Source organism: Pezoporus flaviventris, unplaced genomic scaffold, assembly GCF_033815535.1.
Source record: "Pezoporus flaviventris isolate CSIRO_AGI_PZ_B2104156 unplaced genomic scaffold, CSIRO_AGI_Pfla_v1 ptg000083l, whole genome shotgun sequence".
NCBI classification, from domain to species: domain Eukaryota; kingdom Metazoa; phylum Chordata; class Aves; order Psittaciformes; family Psittacidae; genus Pezoporus; species Pezoporus flaviventris.
Window position 1 is genome coordinate 13,247,508 of NW_026892631.1, and position 25,282 is coordinate 13,272,789.

Sequence of the window (25,282 nt, forward strand, 5' to 3'; positions counted from 1 at the left end):
CTGGGGTGAAAAAAATAACCAATGCAGAGAATGAAAGAGAGGAGGAAGAGAGAAAAGGGGAGGGAGAGGGAGAGAAAGAATGAGGGAAGGGAAGAGGAGGGAAGGGAAGGGAAGGGAAGGGAAGGGAAGGGAAGGGAAGGGAAGGGAAGGGAAGGGAAGGGAAGGGAAGGGAAGGGAAGGGAAGGGAAGGGAAGGGAAGGGAAGGGAAGGGAAGGGAAGGGAAGGGAAGGGAAGGGAAGGGAAGGGAAGGGAAGGGAAGGGAAGGGAAGGGGGGCTTTAAATCCACCTGCTGTTGAGATTCTCAAAGCCATTGAAAAAGAATGGAAATCCTATTCCATTACTATTAATTATACAAATTTAAGAATAATCTTTTAAAACTTCACCCTGCTTATTCATAGCACTCTAGGGCCCTGCGGGCACAGGAAACAAATGAGTTTCACTCCAGCCTTCTTCATCATTCAGCCACAATGCATTTACCACATAGACCCTCCTATTCATGACAAAGCCTTGATTACATTGATGATGCTCCATGCTAGTGAAGGACTGAAATTACAGTAAGGTGACAAGGCAGTTTGATAGCTCCTAGGAAGTGTAATCGCAACATCTGCATTGGAATCAAATGGCCAGCCCTTACTTTTTCAAGAGTTTTACTCAAGAATTCAGCCCCTGAACCTAGGAATTCTGACTGCTAACCTCAAAGGTGGAAGTCACATTATGCATCATTCCAATATCTTGATGAAAAGCTTTAAATCACAGCTGCTAATGAATGGACAGCAGAATACCATTCCCAGTCACCACAGAGCACTTTCCTCCCACAAATACTCCACGTTAGTTGTAGCACGCACAGTCTTTCCGTTACAACTGAAAGGTAACTTATGAGATATGGAAGAGGGAGAAGAGAAATGGAAACTTCTCTTATAGAAGTTTTCATTTCTTGATCCACAGTTCACAGGCCTCCTGAGACATTGCAGTCTACCATACCTAACTCCCACCTTTGAATTAGGCTGAGGAGTAACTGCTGCAAGGATAAACTCCAACATAAACACACGACTCTGAGCACATAGGAATACAAACACACCTGAATATGATTCATCTGCACTTGTTATCACAAGTTGGGTAAATTGGAAACTGGAAAAATGGAAAGAGGCCTTTAAGGAGCAAAGAGCACAATTAGTGCACAATGCATAACACAAGACCACAGCTTTTTCAAGGAAGCCTCTGCAGCCTATAGAGTCAGACCCTTTCCAAGCCATGCTTCCAGGATTTGCCACAAGTCTTCCAGCAGCACTCACGGTGCAAGGTGAAAAATGGGTACTGTTTGGAGCTCAGCACTGCACAGCAGCAACCAGGGATGCAAACCCGAAAAGAACAGTGCCTCCACTAAAGTCACGGTGGGGACTGTAGCTGTTTGGACTGACACAACTGCTGTACAGAGGGAGAAGAGCCACATTTTGACCTTCATCCTCATTTATCAGTGGGGAGAAATCCCGTCAGCATCGTGATATGAGCAGCATCCCTTGGAATGGTCTTGTCTTCAGAAGTTCCAAGGCTCATTCAACAGAAAAGCTTAAAAACCTGGTTTTGAAGGTGCACATGGCTGAGGAAGGACGTAGAGAGCAAACAGCTCATCCATAATCAGGGTTTGACATGAGATGTGTTGCTGTATTTTTCAGCTTGCTGTAAATTCACCTCCAGTGCACTCCTGTCTTAGCTTTATGCCCTGAAACAGGCACACTTGAGATGATTGAATTAATTGAATGAAAAATATTAAGAATTTTAGATTTTGTCCTGCTTCCAGGTAATCCTAAACACCAGTGAGAGACTGGGAGTGTAAGGAACTATGTGACTAGACCCAATTAGACAATTAGGCAATGGTTTCATGTGGACTTTCAAAAGCTACCCACAACACTAATACAAAATCCTGTTTTCAAGCTTGTTCCACAGAGTGCTTCAGGAGTATTCAGGTATTTATGAAGACCTGAGTTTGATTCATTGACCACAGTTCTGTGTGATTACTGGAAGCTGCTGTTCCTAGGTCTCTGTCCTCCATCCATGTAGCAGAGGTACTAATCTGCTTTTCTCTCTGGGGTATCATGAAAATTAATACCGTTAAGATAAGGAGATGCAATAATAAGAGTACTAGAATAACACTAAACATTCTAGACAAATTTTCATGTACAGCTATCCAGTTAGGGACCAACATTAATCTCATTTCTGTATAATCATATCCTTTATATGTTAAGGGTAGATCTGTTCCTTTTTTGTGTAGTGTCTATGTTCCTGTCCTTGCCTTGGACAGAAAACCCCACGATTAGAAGAATCCAGTAAAGAAGGAGTTTGCAAAACAGAGAGAAAATATATTTCTTTTGGAAATAAAAAATAATTGAAAATCTAAAAAAGTAACTCATGAAAACAGCCAATATTCAGTCCAATTTTAAATATTTTCTTCAGTGACATGGTTTTGGTAATTCAGTGGCGAATCGCTTGGAACCATTCAAAGATATAACCTTGCTCCTTATTCTGCTGTAAAACTAATTTTTGTGGAGATGTCAGGCAAGATGCTCTACAATGCATATGAAGGATGCAGACTTTTTCAACTAAAAGAACAATGCTCAGGGTATTCCAGGCAAGAAAGGCTGCAGATAGATTTCAAGAACTGTTAACAACACTTGAGTAATCAAGAAGGACACTTAATCTGCCCTCCTTGGCCAGATTACAATGCGTTTTACTGACACAAACCCGGTTCTCCAAACTAAACAAAACCAGTGAGGTTGGAGATTCACCTCTCACCTCTGCTGCCGTTCTGCATGGAGAATCTACAATGGGGAACAGAGCTGGGTTTTCTTAAGCATTCATGTCAAGAAAACTACTGCTGGATCTCTGTAAACACAAGGGAAATCGCCCCTGGGATTGTTCTGAGACTCCTCAAGTCGACCTTTGATTTCTCCCCACACCCTGCTAACTCCTCTGGATTTTATTACTGGCATCCATCAATTTTAGGCTATGCAGATATTCCAGGGTGGAATGTAGGAATCCTACAGACAGACTGTAGGAGTATGAGAAACACTTGCTTTAGGAGAAAATTTGGAGAGCTCTAAGTGAACAAGTATTAACCACATCTTGAATTTTCTTCCCACATCTACCCTTTAACCAGTAAATTTGAACACACTTTGAGTCTTCATTGCTCTGTGGCAAAAATAGCTCACGTCTTATTGAATGATGAATTTGCAAGCACCCAAAATGACCTGAAATGAACAAACAATCATTTTGCCTGCAGAGTTTGCACAGATACCTGCTTTACAGAGCTCTAGGACTAAGGTAAAAATCAAGAGAGAATAAATATTTAGCTTAGGACGCAAGGGGAGAGTATGTTAACACACCGCTGCATTACTGGATTGGTACTGGAACTTGGGGCAAAAGTAGCAAGAAACCACAAAGAAAAGTGATTTCACACTGTGCTCAGATTAACTGCAAGAAAGACTTGCCGTGAGCCACTTGTTACATATCTGCTTTACTGAACAGAAACATTCAAGACAATATAAACCTGCACTTCTCAGCATTTAATAAGCAAAGGTCTACAAACACCTCAATTTATGTGATAAATCTGATCTCATAGTTTGCCATGAGGCGTTTTGTGGCACAGCCATGAGCCCCATATTACGGGTGAGAAACTAGAGCATCCAAGAACAGTCACACCGAGCAACAGAGCAAAGGGATTTATGGCAAAGACATGATTTAACCCAAGTTCCCTGATTCCCAGTCTGTCTCTAAAACCCAGCTTGGAAGTTTATCTGAGCCGAATGGGGGGGTGTGTCTGACTATTCCGACTGCATATCTCAAACTGGGACAAAAATAACTATAAACAACCAGGAACAAGAGAACTCATATTTCTTAGCTGCAAGGACATAGGCACCTGCTGTTTGGGCTGGGCACTGCCTCACTGAAATCTTGCCCTTGCAGTGTCTGTGGAGAAGCATTGCCCATCACTGCAAAGCTGATTCCCACTTACAACACAAATACTCAAGTTTTTCTAACTAGGCTGCTCGACGTAAGCCAGTTTTGTTGTCCCAGATCTCAAAAGCCAGTGGCATCTGAAGGCAGAGCCAGTCTTACCCTCATCAAGCTTGAATGAGGACTTAGTTCCTTTGCTCTTTATGGAACCTGAGGATTTTCCTCAGGTTTTCCCTGCCTTTTTTTGTTTTGTTTTTGACTTGAAAAGCAGTCTATAGGAAAAGGTATGCAGGGATTTCGCTTTTGACACTGTTGACATCATTATGTCTGACTGCCCTCTTCTGTAAGGGCTTTGGAAGAGAACTACCACGTAACCCAGCCCAGATCTACAGCCATTATACACTGTTCTCTCACTTGATGGTCTGACAGCACACTACAAACACAACCTCAGCCCTTGCAGTGCACGACTGAAACAGGCAAGGTCCCCATACTTTTAGAAGTAACAGGCTCCCTGGTTGTCCTAGACTCCTCACATGGGCAGGGCCATCAGTGCGTGAACCCAGCTAGGCTTCCGGGCATCTTTGGAAAGGACACCTGCCAAAGACCTGGTTTTATCTGGTTTCCTCTCTATGCCCAAAACCAACTGGGTGAGCAGATGCTGCTTGGTGAATGGGGGTTGTGAAAGAGGATGAACACTGGTGTGTGCAAACGCGGCCTCTCTCGTGAACCCCCAGTACTGTTTCATTACCTGAATTCTTGTAATTAACAAACATCTGCCAACTCCTGCACCCTGTCAGAATATACCACTGATGTTCCCTTTGTAGTGCCTTTCATAACATATGTAAACAGGCAGAAGAAAAATCTGTTATCAACTTTTGATTTTGTGAGCAGCTCGGGCTGTTTAAACTAGAGATTAACTTTTACAGGCTCATCGCTCTCTCCAGGTACCACTGCCACCCCCCTGCACTGTTTGAATAGCCAACTTCCTTGTATAGGTGTGTCGAATAAAGATGATTTTAGTACATGTTTGAGAAGGAGGGAGTCTTGTTTCACTGAAACTAAAATCATAACACTCATCAGGTTAGATCTAAGGCAGAAGTTCTTCCCTGTGAGGGTGCTGAGGCGCTGGCACAGGGTGCCCAGAGAAGTGGTAAATGCCCCATCCCTGGCAGTGTTCAAGGCCAGGCTGGACAGAGCCTTGAGCAACCTGATTTAGTGTGAGGCATCTCTGCCCATGGTAGAGGGGCGGAACTGAATGATCTTAAGGTCCTTTCCAACCCCAACCATTCCATAATTCTATGATTCTTGATTGCATATTCCTGCATGTGCTTCGTCACCTCTCCTCCAGACAGTCTTGGATGAGTCTATACTCTTTGGGTCAGTAATGTGACAGGTCTCCTCTGCACTACCACAGTTGCAAGTGGGGGTGATGTCTTTGAGCAGACTGAAAATAATTAGTCTTTACGTACTCTTTCCATGTCAATAAATTTCGCGAAGCCACACTTCTTACCCCATACATCTCCAACCCTTCAACAAAGCAGAGAGCAGATTGTGAACGTATTGTCAAACCCAAATGTGAATTACATGTCCAGGATAACTTTCTGCCACACCCACATATTCCTGGGAATGCTGAAGGGTGTCTGCAACAGCAAGTCTGTGAGTTGGATTGCATAGCCAAGCATGTTCCAGAGTAGAGGCACCCTACATGTGCTGCTTCTACAGCCTTGCAGCTCACAGAATGTTTTATGAAGACATATTATTCCCTGGCCCAGCTAAGACGGTTTTGTTTCCCTTCTGCCTGAAACCTGGTTGTGGTTGAAAAAAGCGGAAATACCATACATTCCCTGACGCCCATTCCCTTGACTGCCTCTATTTCTGTTGCATTATAATCTATTTGAACTGTCTTCCTTTCAAGATTGCCCAAAGAGCTAAGTGCAAAGAACACATAGTAGCTATTCTGTTTAAGAGATCTTGTGACGTGGTCTTCTCTCTCACTTCTGTACACAGCAAATAAAGCATGTACTTCTAGGCTTTCACTTTAGGTGGTGCAAACCAGCAATAAGAAATAAGAGTATGATATACACAGTTTGAAGTGTTAATGTGACTCAAAGTCCTAGTCCCCTGCTTCTTTTCCCACTCAGTCTTTCGCCTTTAAATACCTCTATTTTCTCTTGAAGCATTACTCCACTCTAATCTGCAGCCTTTGCTTTCTGTTTCTAAACAACTTCTACCTCCACAACCCCTTTGGGCAACCAACTCTTCCCCTCAGCACTGGAAGGAGCCTTAAAATCTACCAACCCCATCTTCACTTGCTAGCCCCATTTTCTCCCCCCCCCCCCCCTTAGTGTTCTTTCAGCCCCAGTCAGCCCTGCCATTTCTATGATCATCTCCCAAGAGGACCTCAAAAGAGGTCTTAGGTGAGACATACACAATTCTTTTCCTGGTCACATCATAATAAGTTTCATGGATTCTCTAAGGCTTTGAAGGTTCAAAGCATTTTCTATTACTCATTAAAAGTGAAGTCAGCAGCTGATGTGGCTGAGCTAGGTTTGGATAAAGAACATAGGTGTGCTGCAGGCAGACAGAAGGAAGTGCTTGAACATTTCTTAGTTCAGGAAAAGGTACAAACAGTCCCACTGGAAACACAGAGGCAAATTTCGGTTCCCCCCACCAATTTCTTGCAATCTAATTTACTTCATTTTTTAATTCAAGATATTTACAGCATCTGCTCTGTGCTCGGATTAACAAAGTTAAACTATCAACACAAGCACTTGTGAAGAAAAGTCAGTCCATGGACACTACAGAGAGATGGCTTTTCTACATCAACCTTTTCTAAAGTGCTTGCAGCCACACAGAACATCTGAAGTGTTTGAACTTGTGCAATTAGAACAAGTTGTCAGGGACACAAAAAGCTTTTCAGAAGAGCACAGAGGCTGCCTGTATGTTATCTACCAGTGTCATATACCTTCAGCCTAGGAATCATCAGAGCCTAGGCAGCAGGGTATGAAATAAAAATCTTCTACGCCAACCATATTCCAGCAAGCTGAGATTTTTTTCTCTAATAAACCCTCTTCCCTGCAGCTTTTCCTTCTGTCTCTAAGTTCTTCTTTTTTTTGCTCTCTGCCCTCTGTACCTTTTCTATTTTTCCCCCATTTCTTTGTCTTGTCCTTCCTTTCCCCTTGTTTCTTTTCCCCTTTCTTTCTCTGCTCCTCACCAGTGTACATTCTCTCTGCATCCCAGTCCCTCCTCAGCCCCAGTTCTTTGATTCTCCTTTTCTTTCTTGCCTCTTCTGTATTCTCTCTCTCCTTTCCTCTTTGACCTGAATTGAATTGTTATAGGTCTCTGTGCAGACTCAAGAAGCCCTTGCTTCCAGCCTCATTCCAGTACACAAACCTCTTTCCTATCACAGAAACAACACATTCCTCCAAAAATTATAATAAGATATTTAAGGAAAAGTGCAAGACAAAAAGTTCTCCTCCTGACTCAGTATTGTCAAAGACTGAGTGCTTGGGCCTAGAGCTGTGGTCCCGTGCCCTCTGAAAACTAGGTCTAGCTGTGAAAGTCAGATGAATTTTCCCAGATCTTGGCAATGGCTGGTGGGTGGCTGGCAAAGATGGACAGAACAGGCAGGACCTCTGCATCCGCTTCTGAAGTGGAGCTTGAGGCTCAGACTCCTGCAGAAGTCTGTCACCAGTTAACCTGTGTATAGGGGAGCATGTAGGCAGAAAGTTAGGGGCAGACTGATGGAAATACTGGTCCAGATAGTCAAAATTATAGAATCATAGAATAGTTAGGGTTGGAAAGGACCTTAAGATCATCTAGTTCCAACCCCTCTGCCACCATGTAGAAATACATGCTTGTGCAGCAGGACCGTCCATTACATCTGCTTTAAGAAAACAGAGCTGCTTAGACTCCCCAAACCACTTCCAGGTGACAACTCAGTGTTACAGAATTCCTCCTTCCTCCTCCCAGAGCCCACCTCTAAATGGCTGTGATAATTGTCTGAGTTTTGAAATGTACTCTGCAGGTCCATTAGATTAAATACGTAGAGAGCAAGGAAAAGAAGCAGTAGAAATACTTCAACAGACATCTCTGAAAGAAGAATGGCTGGAAAGAAAACAGAGGCAGGAGTGGAAAAAGGTGAAAGCTGACAGACTCATCAGCTGTCCTGATGAGTCAGGACAGAGCTGATCAGGAGAGTGGATGTCAAGGGAGTACAGGAAGATCTGGTTCACAGAAGCCATGGAAATGTGGTCCTTACTAGCTGAACAAATCTGTCAAAGGACCTGGTTACAAATCCTGGCCAGGTCTTAGGCTGTGGCCAACTCATTCTTACAAATGTTCTCATGAACTCAACAAGACAGAACTCTAGAGCTGAGTCAAGAGCAGTTCATAGACTTCCGTTGGTAGACACTAAGCATGGGGCACATTCACTCAAGCTGGAACTTTTGCAGAGACTGCAAGGCATGGGTGCTTCCCCTTGATCTAGTCCACATCACTGTCAGAGGAAAAAACAGCTCAGAAAGCACCACAGATACAAAAAGCTTAGTGACTCTTTTAAATACAACAGTCTCACAAAGGAGGGTATTTCTACAGATTATGAAGCAGAGGTGCCGAGGGACCAAGCGTCTTGACTAAAGATGAGTGAGCAGAACCAGGGAGTGAAGTGGCCCTCCTGAGTTCCAGCCCAGTGCCTCAGCAGCCAGAGCAAACTAGCTTGAATACAGATACTGTAAATGCTTCCGAGGGATGAGATGACACCATTTGAAAAGGGTTTTCCCTAATTTGCATAATAATAAATACATGTATAAGTGGAATTAACTAGCAGGTATTTTTTTTCATCTGTTTGTTTTAATTATTTCAAGCTGCAGTGTTTGTAAATGTGATCAACACTAAACCTTTATTTAGACTGTGCTTTGAATAAATGTATCGACATTAAAATTAGTCACCATAACCTATAAATCACAGGATGGGTTTAGTTATGAATGCTACAAGTGCGATATTAAGCTTCCAAATAGGATGAATTTCTTGCTCTAGGAGACCTTGAGAAGATGTGTATCTCCCATGCAGAATGAGATATGCATCTTGGAACGGGGTTGCTTTTTTTTTCTTGCAATAGCTTTGATTTTCTTATTGCAGCCAATTTAAGGACATGCAGGGAGACAGAAGACCTTAAGTTTAATTCCCAATATTGCAAATGTGAACTCTGCCACAGCAAGGGAGATTTTCAGTAGTGAAGCTGAAAATGTGCCATCTTACTCCTTTCAATCGTTGTTACTGGGAGTTGGATGCCTTTTACGTTTTTGTTGATGTTGAGCACCCAAAAAAAGACTATTTGTAGTTATTTATTTTTATGGCAAGGACAGAGCTTGATATCTCAATACCTGTTAACTTACACAGTATCCAAAATCCAAGGATACAAATTATTCCAGAGGGACTTCAGTTTCTTATGTTTTCATTCTGTGGTTCTCAGATCAAGACAAAAAAAAATCAAGATGATGTTCTCTGCAGATTATTGCTTTCTATATTGATCCTGCCTGTTATCTCGATGGCTTATTTGTTAGGCAGAAAAGATATGACTGAACATATGTCATTGTAGAACACCGGAAGATGCACTGAGATTGATGCATAAGCAAAGGACAAGCACATTAACAAATCTAGCTGTCCGAAAGTCAGGGCTAATGCTAACCGAGCAGCACATTTCTGTGATTCCATCAGAATGTTCTTTTATTTATTTAACTTTCCCATTTTCAGTTTTTATTTGGGTAAGATAATTGCCTGTGATAAGCTCTCTCTGTGTAGGTTGAAAGCAGGTAGAAAGCAAGCCTTTAGACTAGAATATTTACGCTAAGCCTAAGCATTAATGATGTGTAATGGCCAGACCATATTTGCATATTGAAATGATCTCAATTAAAATCCTTTATCAGCTGACTTCAAAGAGAGGACCTCTCAAACTGCGATATATTTTTCCATGAAACACATCCTATTAGGGATGTAATGTGTTTATCTGCATTTCTAAAGACAATCATCATAGTGTTGATTTCATAAGGAATAAAAGATACATTTCTTTCCTTAGGCTCCATGCCACAAAACTCTTTTATCTTTCTTTATAATGCACTTACTGAGCCCTGAACTTCTTTGAAGGACAAAAACATAAAATAGTCCACGGAACTTGAGCTAAATAATGCCTTGGCCTTCAATATTGTTCCTCATCCTGAGAATCTGAGTACATGACAAAGATTTATAATACCTAAAAGAGATAAGAGACGTACAGCGTTCTTTTCACTCACTGCTGGAAGACAATGATCTCTGAGTAGGCACACAAAAACTTTTTATGGCATTGGGGAACAGAATGCAAGCAGAGAGTTTCTGCAAAAAGTAATGAAGTAACGTACACAAAGAGGGTAAACAGCTAAAAAAGGGGGAAAAAAAACATGGAAAAAGTTCTCATGATTCCTCTAAGGGATTTCAGTTGCATTCACAACATTAAAAAAGGTCAGTTTGTTAAAATAAAGACAGCATTTCATTTATTAACAGAAAAGCCCAAAAGTAATGAATGGATAGGCAGGGGAACAACATGCCAGTTAAGGTATTAGAGTCAAAATTAATGCATACTAATCATTGGAAGACTGGAATCTCATAACAGAGATTATTTTCTGTTCTGTAGCTGGGATCTGTCACTGAAAACCTGTGTGGCAAGTATTTGCTTGATATTTGGCTCTCTATTGTTTTCTGAAGCCACCTGAGTTATTATCAGCTAGGTCCTGGCCAAGAGCTGCACACTCACAAAAACAACCCTAAGGAAGTCCCAAAGATACAACTATTTCAGCACAAAGGTTTCTCATCCAGAATTTCTCAGGGGAACTAGTGCCACCTGCAACTTGCAAGAGGCAAGGACTGACACAGGACCACGATTTCAGTGACAGCCCACCTGCTGCACATAAAAAACAGCCAAAGAAGAGGCTTTAACTCTTCAGATCTAATACAACGCTTTCTCATGCTGTAAGCAGTGACAATCCTGAAGTCGCCTATTAGGGATAAACTCCCACAAATTATCTCACATATATCACAATACACAGCGTACACAGGGAAGCAGCTGCCACATATCAGCTGCTCTGGGGTAATTATCACTGTATATTCTCACGGTTACGGTGAGGATACTTCCTCATCCTTCAATTCAGGGTAAACTACCTTGCATTTATGACAGGGTAACAGCACAGAGAGCCTAGTTACCACACAGACACTGATTTACAATAGCTTGCTCCCTTGCGTATGTACACTCTTGCTCCTCAGCAAATACAAAGTAAGTTGAATTTGCTCACCTTGAACTTAAAACGTTTTCATTATTTGAAATCCTTTCTTATCTCTCATGCCAAGGGTCTTTCACTAAAGAAAATGAAAGCTATTAAATCAAATCATTTGCTGTTGCAAGAAAGTGCAGGCAAGGGCTTGTTTTTAAGGTGTGAGAGAGAAGGATTTGTAAGAGAAAAGGAAAAGAAAGGGAAGGAAAGAAGAAAGCAAAGAAGAAAGCAAAGGGAGAGGAAAGGGAAAGGGGAAAAAGGAAAAGGGAGAGGAAAAGGAAAAGAGGAAAAGGAAAAGGGAGAGGAAAAGGAAAAGAGGAAAAGGAAAAGGAAAAGGAAAAGAGGAAAAGGGAGAGGAGGAAGAGGAAAATGTTAGTTTTAAAATACAGATAACATCTTAGATGCTGCCTTGTAATATGGCTATGGCACTATATGAAACCGGAAGTCACGGAGTCCATCAGAAAATAAAAAAGACAATATAATCGAATCAAACCAAAAATACTGGATGAAGTTTATTGTAACTTGTCTCTTGAACCAAATGTGAGGATTTATGGGATCAGCCTAGATTTATCCATAGAAAAGGGTAAATGTGATCAACTTCGCAAAGTCTATAGCTTGAAGTGTACTTATCCAAAGAATCTGTTTTAATACTAAATAGCATATATACTTTATGGTATATTTATGATTGTTATTAGCTAGTATTAGTGGGTGATAACTAATAGCAGTATTTGTACCAATCTTTCAGTACTACTAGTACCAAGCATTAGTATCAGTAGTAGGTACTAGTGGCTCTAGATAGTAGTAATAGTACTAAATGCTTGTACTAATAGGAGTAACATTCATCTGTTACACAACTGAAGACATTCAAGAGTAGCCTGCAAAGGCCCAGAGAGGGGTGCCCAGAGAAGTGGTAAAGGCTCCATCCCTGGCGGTGTTCAAGGCCAGGCTGAAAAGAGCCTTCTGTAACATGGTTTAGTGTGAGGTGTTCCTGCTCATGACTGGAGGTTGGAACTGGATGATCTTAAGGTCCTTTCCAACCCAAACCATTCTAGGATTCTATGACTCTAAATAGAGACACCAGTGTCAGTGAATCAGGGGGTGATGAGTACAAATTGGCCCATATTTTCTAACACACATTCATAGCATTTCCAATGTGCTCTTTAGAACTACTTATTCTTAACCAGACTTCCATTATTAGCATTGGTTTAGCAAAAGATCTCCATCAGCTGAGGCAGAACACCAAGTTACCACCCGTGTTTCAGCAGATGCAACATTCCCCTCTGGAAATAAGAGCAGGAAGAAGGGCTACTGAAGGAAGAAATTCAAAGGCATTTGCAGCAGAATAACAACATGCTATTTAGCTTAATGTTTCTCATTTTATTTGGAAGCTTGAAACACATTACCATCATTCATGCTTTGCTGTAATTGGACAGAGTGATTAGAACACCTTTTTATATTAAATGCACATTTTCCTTTCAATAATATCCATGCTAAATGAGAAGAATTCTATTCAGCCAGTCAGCTGGGTTTGGAGCCCTGATCTATTTTACCCCTCATTTTTAAAGGTTTTTCTGATCTGTGGTTTTGTAGACAAACCATACATGAAGTCTGTCAGTATACATGAGCTGAGGAAGGAGAAGAAACAGAAGAGAAGCTCTTCAGAAATGTAGAGAATCTTGTAAGGAGAAGAATCAGTTACTGCCAAATAAGCTTTCTGAAAGTTCCACATTCAAAACAAGAGGTCACAAAGAATGATGTTGACAAGGAAAAGACTGCAAAAAGCACTATGAGGAACTCGGAATATACTTCCGCAAAGGCCTGTCATTGCACAGAATAAAACGGTCTTTGCTGAAGTCAGTAATAGATGTAAACTGTGAACATCGGTTCAAGAGGGAGCTGAATATGTTTGGAGCAGGGAGTGAATGTAGTCATGCAGTCATAAGAGATAATTGTGCATAAGATGGTGAGCTACTATACCTGGTGATTTGTATTTTCTATTGCCAGAGGCAAGGTTTTGATGGACACCGTGCTTTTCTCTGCGCTGTTATTACTTGTGTATCTCTAAAAAGTGCCCTCTGCTATCACAGCAGCCACAGTAATAAAATATAAGTTAATAATATTATTTATTCTGTAACCATCACTCATGCTTACTGTTCAATCACTTCTTTTTCCCTTCCCACTATACCACCCTCCTATTTGCATTTGAAGTTTAAAGTCTCAACAAAAGCTATTTGGTGTCCTAAATAGGTCGTGCTGTCCCAGTACTGCTCTGTTACCACATGCATAATGCATACATGTATACATAGTCACACATGCACTCAGACACTGCCTTGGGATCTTTCTCTTCATATCTTCCCCTATCTAGCCAAAACTGTGTTTGAAATTACTGTGCAAGCCAGGCCCATGAGTCTCTGCATGCTTTGCCTCTACAGAGGCACGCTTTTCAGATACCTTCCCAACCAACAGCTGCCAAAACAATGAAACTCAATCGGCAAAGCCACGACCTCCCTTAGATGCTTACACCACCTTTGCACCAGCTGCATCTAAACGGGGATGTCCCTAACATCTCCCAGTGGAGTCATAGTGATTTTGAAAAGTAATTTAACTGAAACACAAGCTGAAGCCTAAGAATCTGGCCAATCACAACTCTCATATGCACCTAAACATCCCCTCTAGGGAGAAATGGCTGAATGCAAGCCAGAGGAAAGACACCAGTGAGTCTTGGAGGCATAACTAACTGTGATTCACCGCTCTGAAGACAGTGAGCATATGTGTAACACCCCTTTGTCAAAAAAACACTTTTTCAAAATTGTTTTCAAATTTTCAAAACAAAACCCAATTTTTCAATATAATTTTTCAATTATATATAGAATATATAATAAAATATAATATAATAAATAATATATGACAGTATATAATTAATATATAATATTATAATATATAATAAAATATATAATTTTTCAATTATATAAACTATATAAAACAGGGGAGTGACTCTAAACAGAAACCAGAAAAGTTGACTACCAGGTTGTTGTCTATCTGAGAATACAGTTGACTAAACATATACAAAATGTATTAAAGTGTTTTGCTTGTGATAGCATAGGATAGGCTAGGAGAAAAGCCATAAATGCACACTGACAGTACCAATTCTCTGCATTGCTACTGCAGCATCCTTCCAATGATCATGAAGCACTTTACAGAACCAGGAGCCTTGTCTATCTAGCAGAAATACATCATCCAGGAACCACTTTGGCCCACTTAGTGCACTTGTAAGACATCTTCTAACCACTAACATGAGTGTAAAACCACTTCACCCTTCATTTCCTGTAACACCTCAGTCTCAGTTTGCATTGAGGGATCCCATCCATCCACTAACCCCCTTCAAAATTCCAGTTTAAACTCACTTTTGTCCTAAAGAGTTTACAGTCTCCTTAGGTAAGGAAAGATAATAATTGCTTGTGTTCTGCAGAAGGGGAACTGAGGCCCAGGAAATGTTAATCATTACTGTTCACACTCATCACTAAGACTTAGAGTTGTTTCTCCACTAAAACATAGAACTATCAAGATCCCATAACTTAGATGGAGACTGAGCAAGACAATTTAGAGGCACTGTTTTTTACAGGAGCATGGCTTTTGGTGAGAATGATGGCAACTAAGCCTGGCCAGGAGATACACAGAGCCCACCACTGAATTTCATCTGGTCCCTGGGAGTGACGCCTGGGCAGCTGGTCAACAACACAGGGGCTGTTGTTTGCATATGCCGAGGGTAAGAAGGTGCTGGCCTACCCTGTGAGGACTTACTAAGACATATACAGCAGCACGCAGCGCAGTTGCTTTAACTATGCCCAGAACCAGCTCAGACTAAAAGCAGCTGTCAAATACACAAATAGTACCTTCTGCAGACTAATCAAGTTTGAATTGGTAGTCTCTGCTCATCAGGAAAAGAAACCCACCTCCTGAATCCCAGTACAGTGCTCCTTCCGTACGTGTATTTGCCAAAGTCTTCATACATTTGTACATATAATCTGTACATAAGAGTACAGTCTCTGGGCTCCATGTACTCACCAAGGATATTTGGAAGCGATACCTGAGTTACGCCAGCAATAGACCCACAACAAAACTGCAGTGGCTCAAAACATGATATTGTGCCCAGCATAGCAGCATTACATTCAGCAATCTCAGTGCTGCAGAAAAGTCTCTGCACTGAAATCCAGGCCTCCGATCATGCACCTCTCTGTAAAATACCCTGGTATTTCTAATTCTGTAGATGGGAAGACTGAGAGGTAATGACATAAGGGGAGCTACATGATGTCAAACTGACTTTGCTTCTGAGCACAGATGTGGTATCTAGGCACCTGAATTTGACATTTACATGAGTGAAAGTCTGTAGGCAGACACTGAGAAACAATAACAGCCTCAAGTCCAAGCAGCTTAGGACTGGAACCATACAGGTACAGGTATTAAAGCCACAACCTTCACTAGCCTCTTCCCCATAAAGAACATGTATTTTAAGGGTACATGGGGTCTCTCACAAATACGATGGAGAATTTTCTCCTACAATCATGCTTATTACACATTAAACTGGAACAACGCTGATTAACAGCAGGACTGCACAGATGCCTGTGCCTTCATTCACCTGAATGTACCGGGGTTTCTTTTCAGAATAGGCAAGTGAAATCTCTTCCTTGTTCAAGGAATCACACATTAAACACATGCATCCTTTCTCAACACTCTGAGCCTATCCACCTTTTGTTGCTGTCTTACTAGCACTTACACAGACTGGCAAGATTGCAGGGGGTAAGAGAAGGACCTAGCACACGGGTGTGCTTTTCTGAAATGGTATTGTGGGAAGATCAGTTGGGATGGAAAAACAGGAAATCAAATATTGAGGAAATAAACGAACTGTAAAAACACCTATTGTTGTATCAGTACTTTGAATTGAAGTTCCTCCTGGCCTATAAGCAAAGTTTTCTGTCACACTGGGAACGATACTTTCCCTTGAGAACCCTGTGCAGAAAGAAACTTCCTATAAGAAAGTCCAATGATTTTCCCCATGAGAAGATAAGGGCTCTTCACTTCTACCTTATCAAAAGAAAAATAGGTGATGTCAATCCTTTAACCCCCCTGTAATCAATTAAAATGCAGGAATTCATCTCCAGTAGTGTCCTGTTCTTCTTTAGACAAATTACTTCCCTATTCCACTCTTCCTCTTAACCCAAGATTCACTTCATTCACAGGGCTGAAACCAAACCCCAATTCCAAACACATTCAGCAACTAAAATTCCAACCAGTGCCAGCTTTAAAGACTGATTCTGAAAGACACGAAGCAATCTTACAGCAGACACAGAACACAAGGTCCTTTCAAAGAAAAAAAACCCTTTCCCTTCATCTGTGCTTATTAGAGCTCTAGAGGCTTAAATGAAAGTCTTATTGCACCTGCAGCTTGCCGGAGAAACACACCCTCCTTCACACCGCTCCCAAATCCAGGCCAACAACAGAGAAGAAGTAAGATTTCGTCTTGAAAACAATGAGGCTACGGGTGCGAGGGAGGTCATCAACCAAAGACAGTGCAGCTCACAAGTGAAAACGAGGCCAGAACTCAGCCTGAGCTCTTTATGGTGATGGTAGATGAGGGCTGGCTTTAAATTTCCCAGGCAGATTATTGCAAAACTGAGGTCTGACAAAACCCCAAACCTGGTGATTTTTATTCATAAACTAAGTAAATTTGCTCTAGAAAGCATAAAGATACAAACATCGAGGGCTGCAGTGCTGTTTTAAGCGTCCAGTTTTCAGTAGAATGGCTCATGAGGTATATTAAACATTCTTCGTCTCTTTGTTGTTTTTTATTCTGTGTTAGGATATCATTAATGCTCCTTTGTTTTATTACCATGGAGGGATATTCCCAGTGTATGTGCCAGACAGGGATTCCACACACTTCCATATCATCTTTATCTGAAACTGCTTCTTTGCTGAATATGAGCCCTACAGATAGGAAAGGGTAGAACCACAACACGGTGCTCTTTAAACACTGCATGGTTAGCTTTTTTTTTCGTAAGTGGGCCATTACCAAGTGTTAAGACCTTCTGTGTAAAGTCATTTACACTAGAAAGCCAAGACTACAGCATCCTGCAAATTTCCATAAATAACAATTGGCCATGACAGCTTCTTTTCACCTATTCCATAGAGGGGAACTTCCTGAGAAGAGCCAGAAAAGGTGGAGATCACTTTAAAATGCCTCTCTCTGTCATTTCCAATACCCCGCCTAATTTCAGCTAGGCCAAAATCTCACTTGAAGTGAGCTGAAGTAGAAGCTTTTGTGTGTGTATGGAACCGTATCCAGCTGGGAGAGCAGTTAAATGCTTGCCCATCCCCTTAACTCTGGGCATGTAAATTCAAGACGAAGAGAGCTGTTTTGACGTTCTTGGCTGGAAATCACTCTCCACACCTATACTTTAATGCATCTCCTGTACGTGGTAGTTTGGCTGCTTTCTCTCACTACCATCTGTTCTGATGGCACAGTGCCTGCTCACAAGTTGAATGATATATAGGTGCCAGGCAACAATGCGTTTTGATGGGCAGGCTGCACAGCACTGCAGTTGTCATCTCTTGTGCATGAAGGCCACTCTCCGTGCCAGCAATGAAACATTGGCACTTGGTACCTCCATACACTTGTTCACACCTGTTGACACTTATGTGCCAGGAAAGGAGCACTTGAACAAGGGGGGTTGCAGGCTTGCATTACCTGCACGTATATGCAGCCCCTGGCTCAACCATCATCCTGTGCCTCAAGCAAATGCTGGGTCACAGCCTGGAATACTTCTGTGGGTCTTCACCTTAGTACTTTCCTAGAGCTCTGTGTCTGAAGGGAAGAAGAAGCTAGCTGCTCATAGAGATGAAAACTTCCTGGACCAGGCAAGTCCTTTGTCCCATCCAGACATTTAAGTGCAAGTCTATGCAAACCTTACATTTCTCTCATGTCCCAGCTAAAGGCCCAATTTTAACAATCCAAGGTCTTCCACAAGCACACCCAAGCTTGCCGCAGGTCCATGCCAGGTTCACTTCTCCTTTTCACATTTCCATAGCCAGGTGGACTCCCACTCCAAACTTCACCTATTTTGCAAACTTCAAAGCAGTCTTTCTTCATTGACAAGATTTAACCACATCCACCCATCTTTCAACTCAAGTAAAGCTTATTCTTGTAGCTTCTAAGGTATCAATGATTTACATAGAGGGAAAAGTATGTCAAGAACTGAAACATAGGACATTACAGATGAGTTTTTAAAAGCAGTATATTTCGAGGAAGGGAGAGTTTGCAGTCCCTGCATTGGGTGTATGCAGAAATTCAGTGATTTAGGGAGGAAAAGAATTCCCACACACTAGTAGAGATAAAACACGTGATTTCTTGGGGAATGTGGAAAGAGATTAGCGAATGAGCAGGGACTGGACAACTGGATTCGGAACCCAAAGCAGGAATATTTTCAGTGGGAACTTTTGTTAGACATTGCTTTGGGTGTGGGCTTTGTCCCAGATGCATGTGCCCAAGACTATTAATACATTTTTAGTAGCTACTGAGTATCATAAGATTATGATGACTGTGATTTAGAAGCCTGGCTTGTAGACACAGATGGAGAGACTGAAAGGCTGTAGAGGCCCTCTCCAGCTTCTACTGTGGTTATATGCACTTGGTCAGAAGGAGGAGCTTTGTTAAAGCCTCTGCTTTGCAGCAATATGAGGCAGTATTTCCCTGAGCAAGGCTTAGGTTACGTGGGGGCTAACCAGCCATCGTGTACACCTCACACGCACACTTCGCAGGAAATAAGAGAGATGCAATCATGTGAGCTACTGCATATTTGCTGCAGCCGTTACCAGGTAGCTGCTATTTCATTTCTATGAAATATCATGACTATGTAAATAACTCAAGTAATAATTGTAAATGGATGACTGTACTAAGGGAGGTGGGGGCAGGAGCCATAACTGCGCAGCTGCTGTGGCTGTGAAAATTCAACCTTAAGCAGCCTAAACATTCGTTTTACAGTGTACACCACCGATTACTTAATTACATCTAAAATATAAGTCAGACTGACTGAAAACCCCAGGGATTAAATTACAAACAGCTATGAAGCAATGTGCATGCATACACCCTACTTTGACTTTAAAAAAATCATTGTTTTCCAATGGGGATGAAGGATTTTTCTATTTCTGTTCTGGAAAACATCGTTATGTTACAAACAGGTAAATATTTCTAAGTAATATTAGATGTGCGTGGGAACATCCATCTTCAGCCTTTCACTGTGGACTCTCACTAAAGGTTCTTATCTTTATGTATATTTGAACAAGAAGATCTACATATGCTTGATCTCGGTATGAACCTCTGTATGACCTGATTTTGTTGCCATGGCCACCAATTAGACCAGCCTTGTTGACTGCAGAACAACAGTCAAAGCATCTCTATTAAGTTCTGAAAAAGAATGTCATATTTTATCAGCACACTACAACAGCTTATCCTCGTGGCAGTGTTTGTTTCTTCCATTAGCTTTATATTTAAGCATTTAACTTAAAAGACTGGGATAAAAAAAGCGGGGGGGAGGAGAAGAGTGGGAAGCAGTGCCTGTGTCATTCACCAGAAGGCTCACATTGGGGTTTTGGTTTGGTACTTTTCAATATCTGCTCTTATTTTCCAGGTTTTCCCCTCTAAGAATATTGAGGACAGACAAAGACTGTGGCAGCATCTTTGCTTCATGAGAACATGGAGATTAGCAGAAACTCTTTCCTCCAGTTGCTTCTTTTGAGGATCCTCATGGAATTTTTTATAACAAACGCAGCTTTTTAAAACATTCTCCCTTCCAATTTGTGAGGAAAAAGTTGCCTCTAACGCTCACTCAGCAAACACTTTACCCAGCAGTAAGTGCGTGTGAAGATGCTGAATACTGTCACATGTACAAGACAGACAGTTCAATACCATCAGTGCTGTATTTTGTTAATGCCTACCTGGAAAAAAAAGAAGCAATCAACTTGTAATGTACTCAGTTTCCATCAAAACAAATAGAGAGGCTGGGGGATAGCAGAGTTCCACGACTAAATCTTTTCTTGCTCAGGCTTCCTCTTTAGAAAATAATTTTCTTACTATTGTTTTCACAAAAGCTTTCAAATGCCCTAAAATAATGCAGAGAAATTGGCTTTTATTTTGAACAGGATTTCTCAATATGTACTGCATCTCTTGGCATATCTATTATATTAACTCAAGCCTTAATGATACAATGGTTAAAAACAGAGTACAGATGTGTATAAATGAAAAATGTAATAGATTTCCCTCTTAATGTAATAGAATTGGCACGAGGTATTGGAAACAGGAGTGAAAGTAGTCACTCAAGCATTGTGTTTGCATGTTATTTAAATACAAGTGGTTGAGGTATAAGTACCTCTAAGTACACCTGAAAGAGATGGTGCCTTGTAATCATTGTTTCAGCAATTGACAGTTGTTTACACAACAGCAGCACATTCTCTACTGATTTGAATAATAAACATGTTTAAACACCAGCTGGATAATAGAAGCATAATTGAAACATAGTTTAAAGCTCTGATTTACAGGCATTGTGGCAACACTTTTATTTGTGGTACAATGCTATACTTCTGTGCAGCCTCTTGAAAAAATTAAATAGGCATTGTTTCAAACAACTTTGGGATATATTTAACTCGATTAATCTATCGTGCAGTTGTGTGCTCACAGGGACGGACAGACAGAATAAAGAACACACCATCAAAACTTCTAAAAGGCTTATAAACTGGTGTCCACATGCTACTTACTTGTACTGCTTAGTTGGCTGGGCCCTTGTGCATATACATCCCAAGTGTGAACCTGTAGTGCTTATGAAGTTTATAAAGCCCACAGAGGACAAGAACCCAGATGGCTGCATAGTCATATTGCCAGGTAAATTAGAGATAAAAACAGAGAGAGAAGCAGAACTTCTTCAGTCATTACATGTGACAGGCTGCGCGCAACAAAGGGACCATAAACATGCTGTGAGATTTGAGGTGCTGCCCACATCTCCTCGCTTCTTGTCTACACCAGAATTTGAACACTTCAGAGTTCACTGCTTGGGCTTGTCTTCTGAAATGAAAATCTAAAGAGAAGCCCAGGCAGCCCGACTGCTCTTTTTCTTACAAACATCTCTGCAAATACTTTCTTCATGCAAACCTACCGGCTGAGAAGCCTAAGTATGTGGCTGTAGATTGTCATCAGACCATATACTTTCTTAAATCCCAAGCATCAGCTAATCCAAGGCAGCCTAGCTCTCACTTTTTCATCCTGTTTCTGATCTCTTATCCCCATTCTGAACCAAATTAATTCACTGACAAGCATGGAGGTGTGGGCAATTTTTCCATGCATGCATTTAGGTCCAGTTTTCTGCCTCTGACATTTTAGTCAAAGCTATTGAGATTGCTTGATCCCAACCTGTACAAAGCCTACAACTTACTCGAGAAGATGACAGATACCATGACTAGCTTCTTTTACACACCAAGCCCTGTCAGTTCTTGCTGACTGACCCCTAAGTTAAAGGTTTTCAAGAGCCACATCAGCTCAGACACTGAGAAAAGCCTCAAAAGAAAGACCTTAACAGTAGCCCCTACTTTCATTCTTTACAATGTGTGAATCATATATCAGGTAAAGAGAGGAAGGCAGTTTGCAGGACTAGATTATGTTTGGGATCATAGAATCACAGACTGGTTTGGGTTGGAAAGGACCTTAAGGTCATCCAGTTCCAACATACCTACCATGAGCAGGGACACCTCACACTAGAACATGTTGTCCTGTCCAACCTGGCCTTGAAATATGCAACATTATATATAGATATATATATATAAAATATGTGTAATAGGTATATATAATTTATATTATATAAAATATAATATATACATAATATATAAATATGAGAAGCAAGACAACTTGTGTCAACTTTCAGTTTCCAGTGGAAATCTGTTTTCATTGTACTTATAATAATGTTACCAAAATCAGACAAATCAGCATGAGATATGTCTAAAATGACTATTTTTATTGTTATTATTTCTGCCTTGGTGTTTTTATTTTTTTCTAATGTTCTTTAAACTTCAGATTTAAAAAATAGCCCATTATTTTCCTTACCCCTCCTCCATTGATTTTTACCTAGTTATTGACTGAAAAAACAGGGCAGGGGGCACACACCAGGCTTGTGTGCTCATGTCGACCTGTGTTGCTAAACAGATGTTGTTGCCTTGCATTCCAGATGGAGCTTGTTTAGGCCATGTGACTTCAGTCTAGATATCCCAACTTGTACCTCTTACTAACTTTCAGAAAGCTAAAACCCTGAGATCTTCAATGCCAAGCCAAGTAGGACTTCATCCCTATGCATAGGTCAGTTTCATGGTATTAGAAATACGAAGACATGGGGAAACAAAGCATGAAAAGAAAACTATTTTACAATAAATCCTGAAACTGAAAGCAGTCCTTTCTTCAGCGATATTGATGTGTCTATAGTTAAACTTTTGTTGCTAAAGAAAGTAAAAATACACAGGACTAACCCTAAGTACTATTAAACCTGACAGTAATTCAAGAAACATTCTTCCCCATGCATATACACATACTCACTTCTTACCTTGGGGTTTCTCATGTGTGTGATATCTCCATAGATGGACCAGACCTTCCCTGGAAATAGTTTGTTAGCTGCTCCAAGGAATGCACACACACACCAGCAAAGTTCACATGGATCAGGCTGGAAAACAGTAGAATCCAGATGTAAAACATAGAAGAGAATAGGACACATCTATACACATCTTTCAGTCAATAAAAATGCAGCCTATGGATGCAGCTGGAAATTGGACTGCACTAATTAAGAGACACTAATCTCTTTATGATACAAAGCAAAGTTCTGTACAGTGTTGCTAAATACTATGTATGCCATACATTTTTATTTCTGGAAAAAAAGAATATTCCCAATGAGCACGTCCTATCACCAGATAATGGATGGATGCTCTGAGGTACTCTTGGAAGAGACATGAAAGAAGAAATGCACCACATACAACGATATAGGAAGAGGCACAATAGGAGAGTGTGGGTCAGACTTAGGGAGGCCTTTATCTAAGGAACTAACAAACAGAAGCTGCACTCGATAACAACGTACGGCTGGATAAGATGCATGGAAAAAATCACCATGAGCTTCCACAAGATAGGATGGAGGGACAATGGTGTGTTGTAGCTGTGGGATAGTGTTAAGCAGTTTCAGTAAGCTGCGTGTGTTATAGTTCCTGGGCCAGATTCTGGCCCCTTTGTGCTAGGTCTCAGGAGTGCCCTACAAAAGCTGGGGGATTTTCCTTCAAAAAAGGAGCATTGCCAGGTGGCCGAGTGCCAGGATGAGTCACTCTGCACTACCCATTCCTTACAGGAAGACAGAAGTTCCTGAACAGGAAAGGATGAGGCAGGAGTGCACATAAATCCAGCTGCCCTAGACCCAGAGGACAGATCTCGCCTCGGTAGCCCTGTTTGGGACTTTTGCTCTTTGAATGCCTAGAAAAACTGGGCCAGCTTTTTCCATTCCTCTCACTGACAGAACATATCTATATTTCTTGACTTGGGGCACAGGGGAAAAAATAAGGCTCAGGGCCGTGAAAGAAGCTATACTGATTAATTCTAACAGGTATAGAGAAAAGGGCCTGTTTCAGTGGCTTTCTGAAACATGAAACAAACAGAATAATAGGATTCAACCTCATGTAGTGAACAGCAGTTCAGAGAAAAGCCATGTTTGCAGCATTAGAAAACTTACTCTTACTTTGGGCCATGGATCTATGCTCCCTGCACATGACAGAAGGCATTCACAGATGTCCTGTTTGCTTGCTTGGCCACTCTAAATGTGCAAAGGAAAACACCTTCTTCTTCATCTAATCCATCATTAAACTGGGTGATTCCTGCAGAAGGGAAAAAGCATAAGCAGTGAAAGAAGGAATTAGGTGAAATCCAGGTTGCTAATGTCAGGATTAGGGAGGGGACTATGACCTACATGCAATGTCCAGCTCTGGAAATGGTTTGCCAGAAGCTCAGTAGCAGTGAATGGTCACTGTGTGTAGATACACCCACATGTGTCTGAAGGAAAATTGGCAAGGATAAGCCCTCCCAACCTACCTGCCTTACACAGCATACACTTTACTGGCATTACTAGGTGAGTTAAAGCACTGGGTCAAAAAGATCTTCAACTTCACTCATTCTAGCACTTGCTATGTTGTAATATCAGCCTAGCTGTGTTTCTTAATGCTGGATTCTCAGATGTTCACCAGTTTAGGGGGAATCACCAAACTGAGCGAGTACAAAAGGAGAACCTCACCACCATTTCGTCTTCCCCAATAAATTCATGACGTCATTTTAAATATATTTCACCAAACATTTTGAGCCAAAACTTTTTTTTTTTTTTTTTTTTTAAGGGTAAGAGATACCAGCAACAGAGGGAAACTGACATTTCTTTATCAGCTATGGTACATATAATGTGACATTCAAACACAAGTGCTACTCAATAGCTTTTAAGTCACAGAAGGTGACTGAGAACACTTCTCTCTTTTGTAAAATAAAAAATAAAGGGAAAAAATAAGAAAAAGAAATGTGACAGACAATCCTCAGCAGAAAGATCCACTTTGACTTAAAATATAGGGTAACAAGTGTTAGAAATTTACAAGCACAAAGCCCATCTATTAAGATTCTGAACAAATAGTAAGTCTAGCTAGGAAGAAGTGTTCCCATTAATGTATGGTTAGTTATGTCAAGGACAGTAAATGAAGCTGCCTTTCGTTCATCAGATTGATCCATCTAAATCAGGGCAAGCTATGCCATCAAAAATGCATTTTCATCATGTGTTACAGATCAAATAATAACAAATACAGAAGAACAATTAATAAACAATAGCTCCCCACTCCACCAGTAGCTGTTTAACTCACACATAGTGCTTCTGTGCTATTCAGCTCCAAAGAGTGCTGGAGTAAACAAATTGTACGTGTAAAGCTACAGATCTGCA

The 25,282-nt window shown here is 41.1% G+C and overlaps 1 long non-coding RNA gene across 1 annotated transcript in view; it reads right to left on the minus strand.

The window, feature by feature from the left end:
- The window catches only part of LOC133280534 (uncharacterized), an 83,520-nt gene extending 61,926 nt beyond the window's left edge, over positions 1-21,594 (minus strand). Inside the window, exons 1-2 of the long non-coding RNA XR_009747209.1 lie at positions 21,232-21,594; positions 20,241-20,405 (exon numbers count right to left, since the gene is read on the minus strand). This is a non-coding gene — a long non-coding RNA (uncharacterized LOC133280534). The remainder of the gene's footprint in view (positions 1-20,240; positions 20,406-21,231) is intronic.
- Between the last annotated feature and the right edge of the window lie 3,688 nt (positions 21,595-25,282).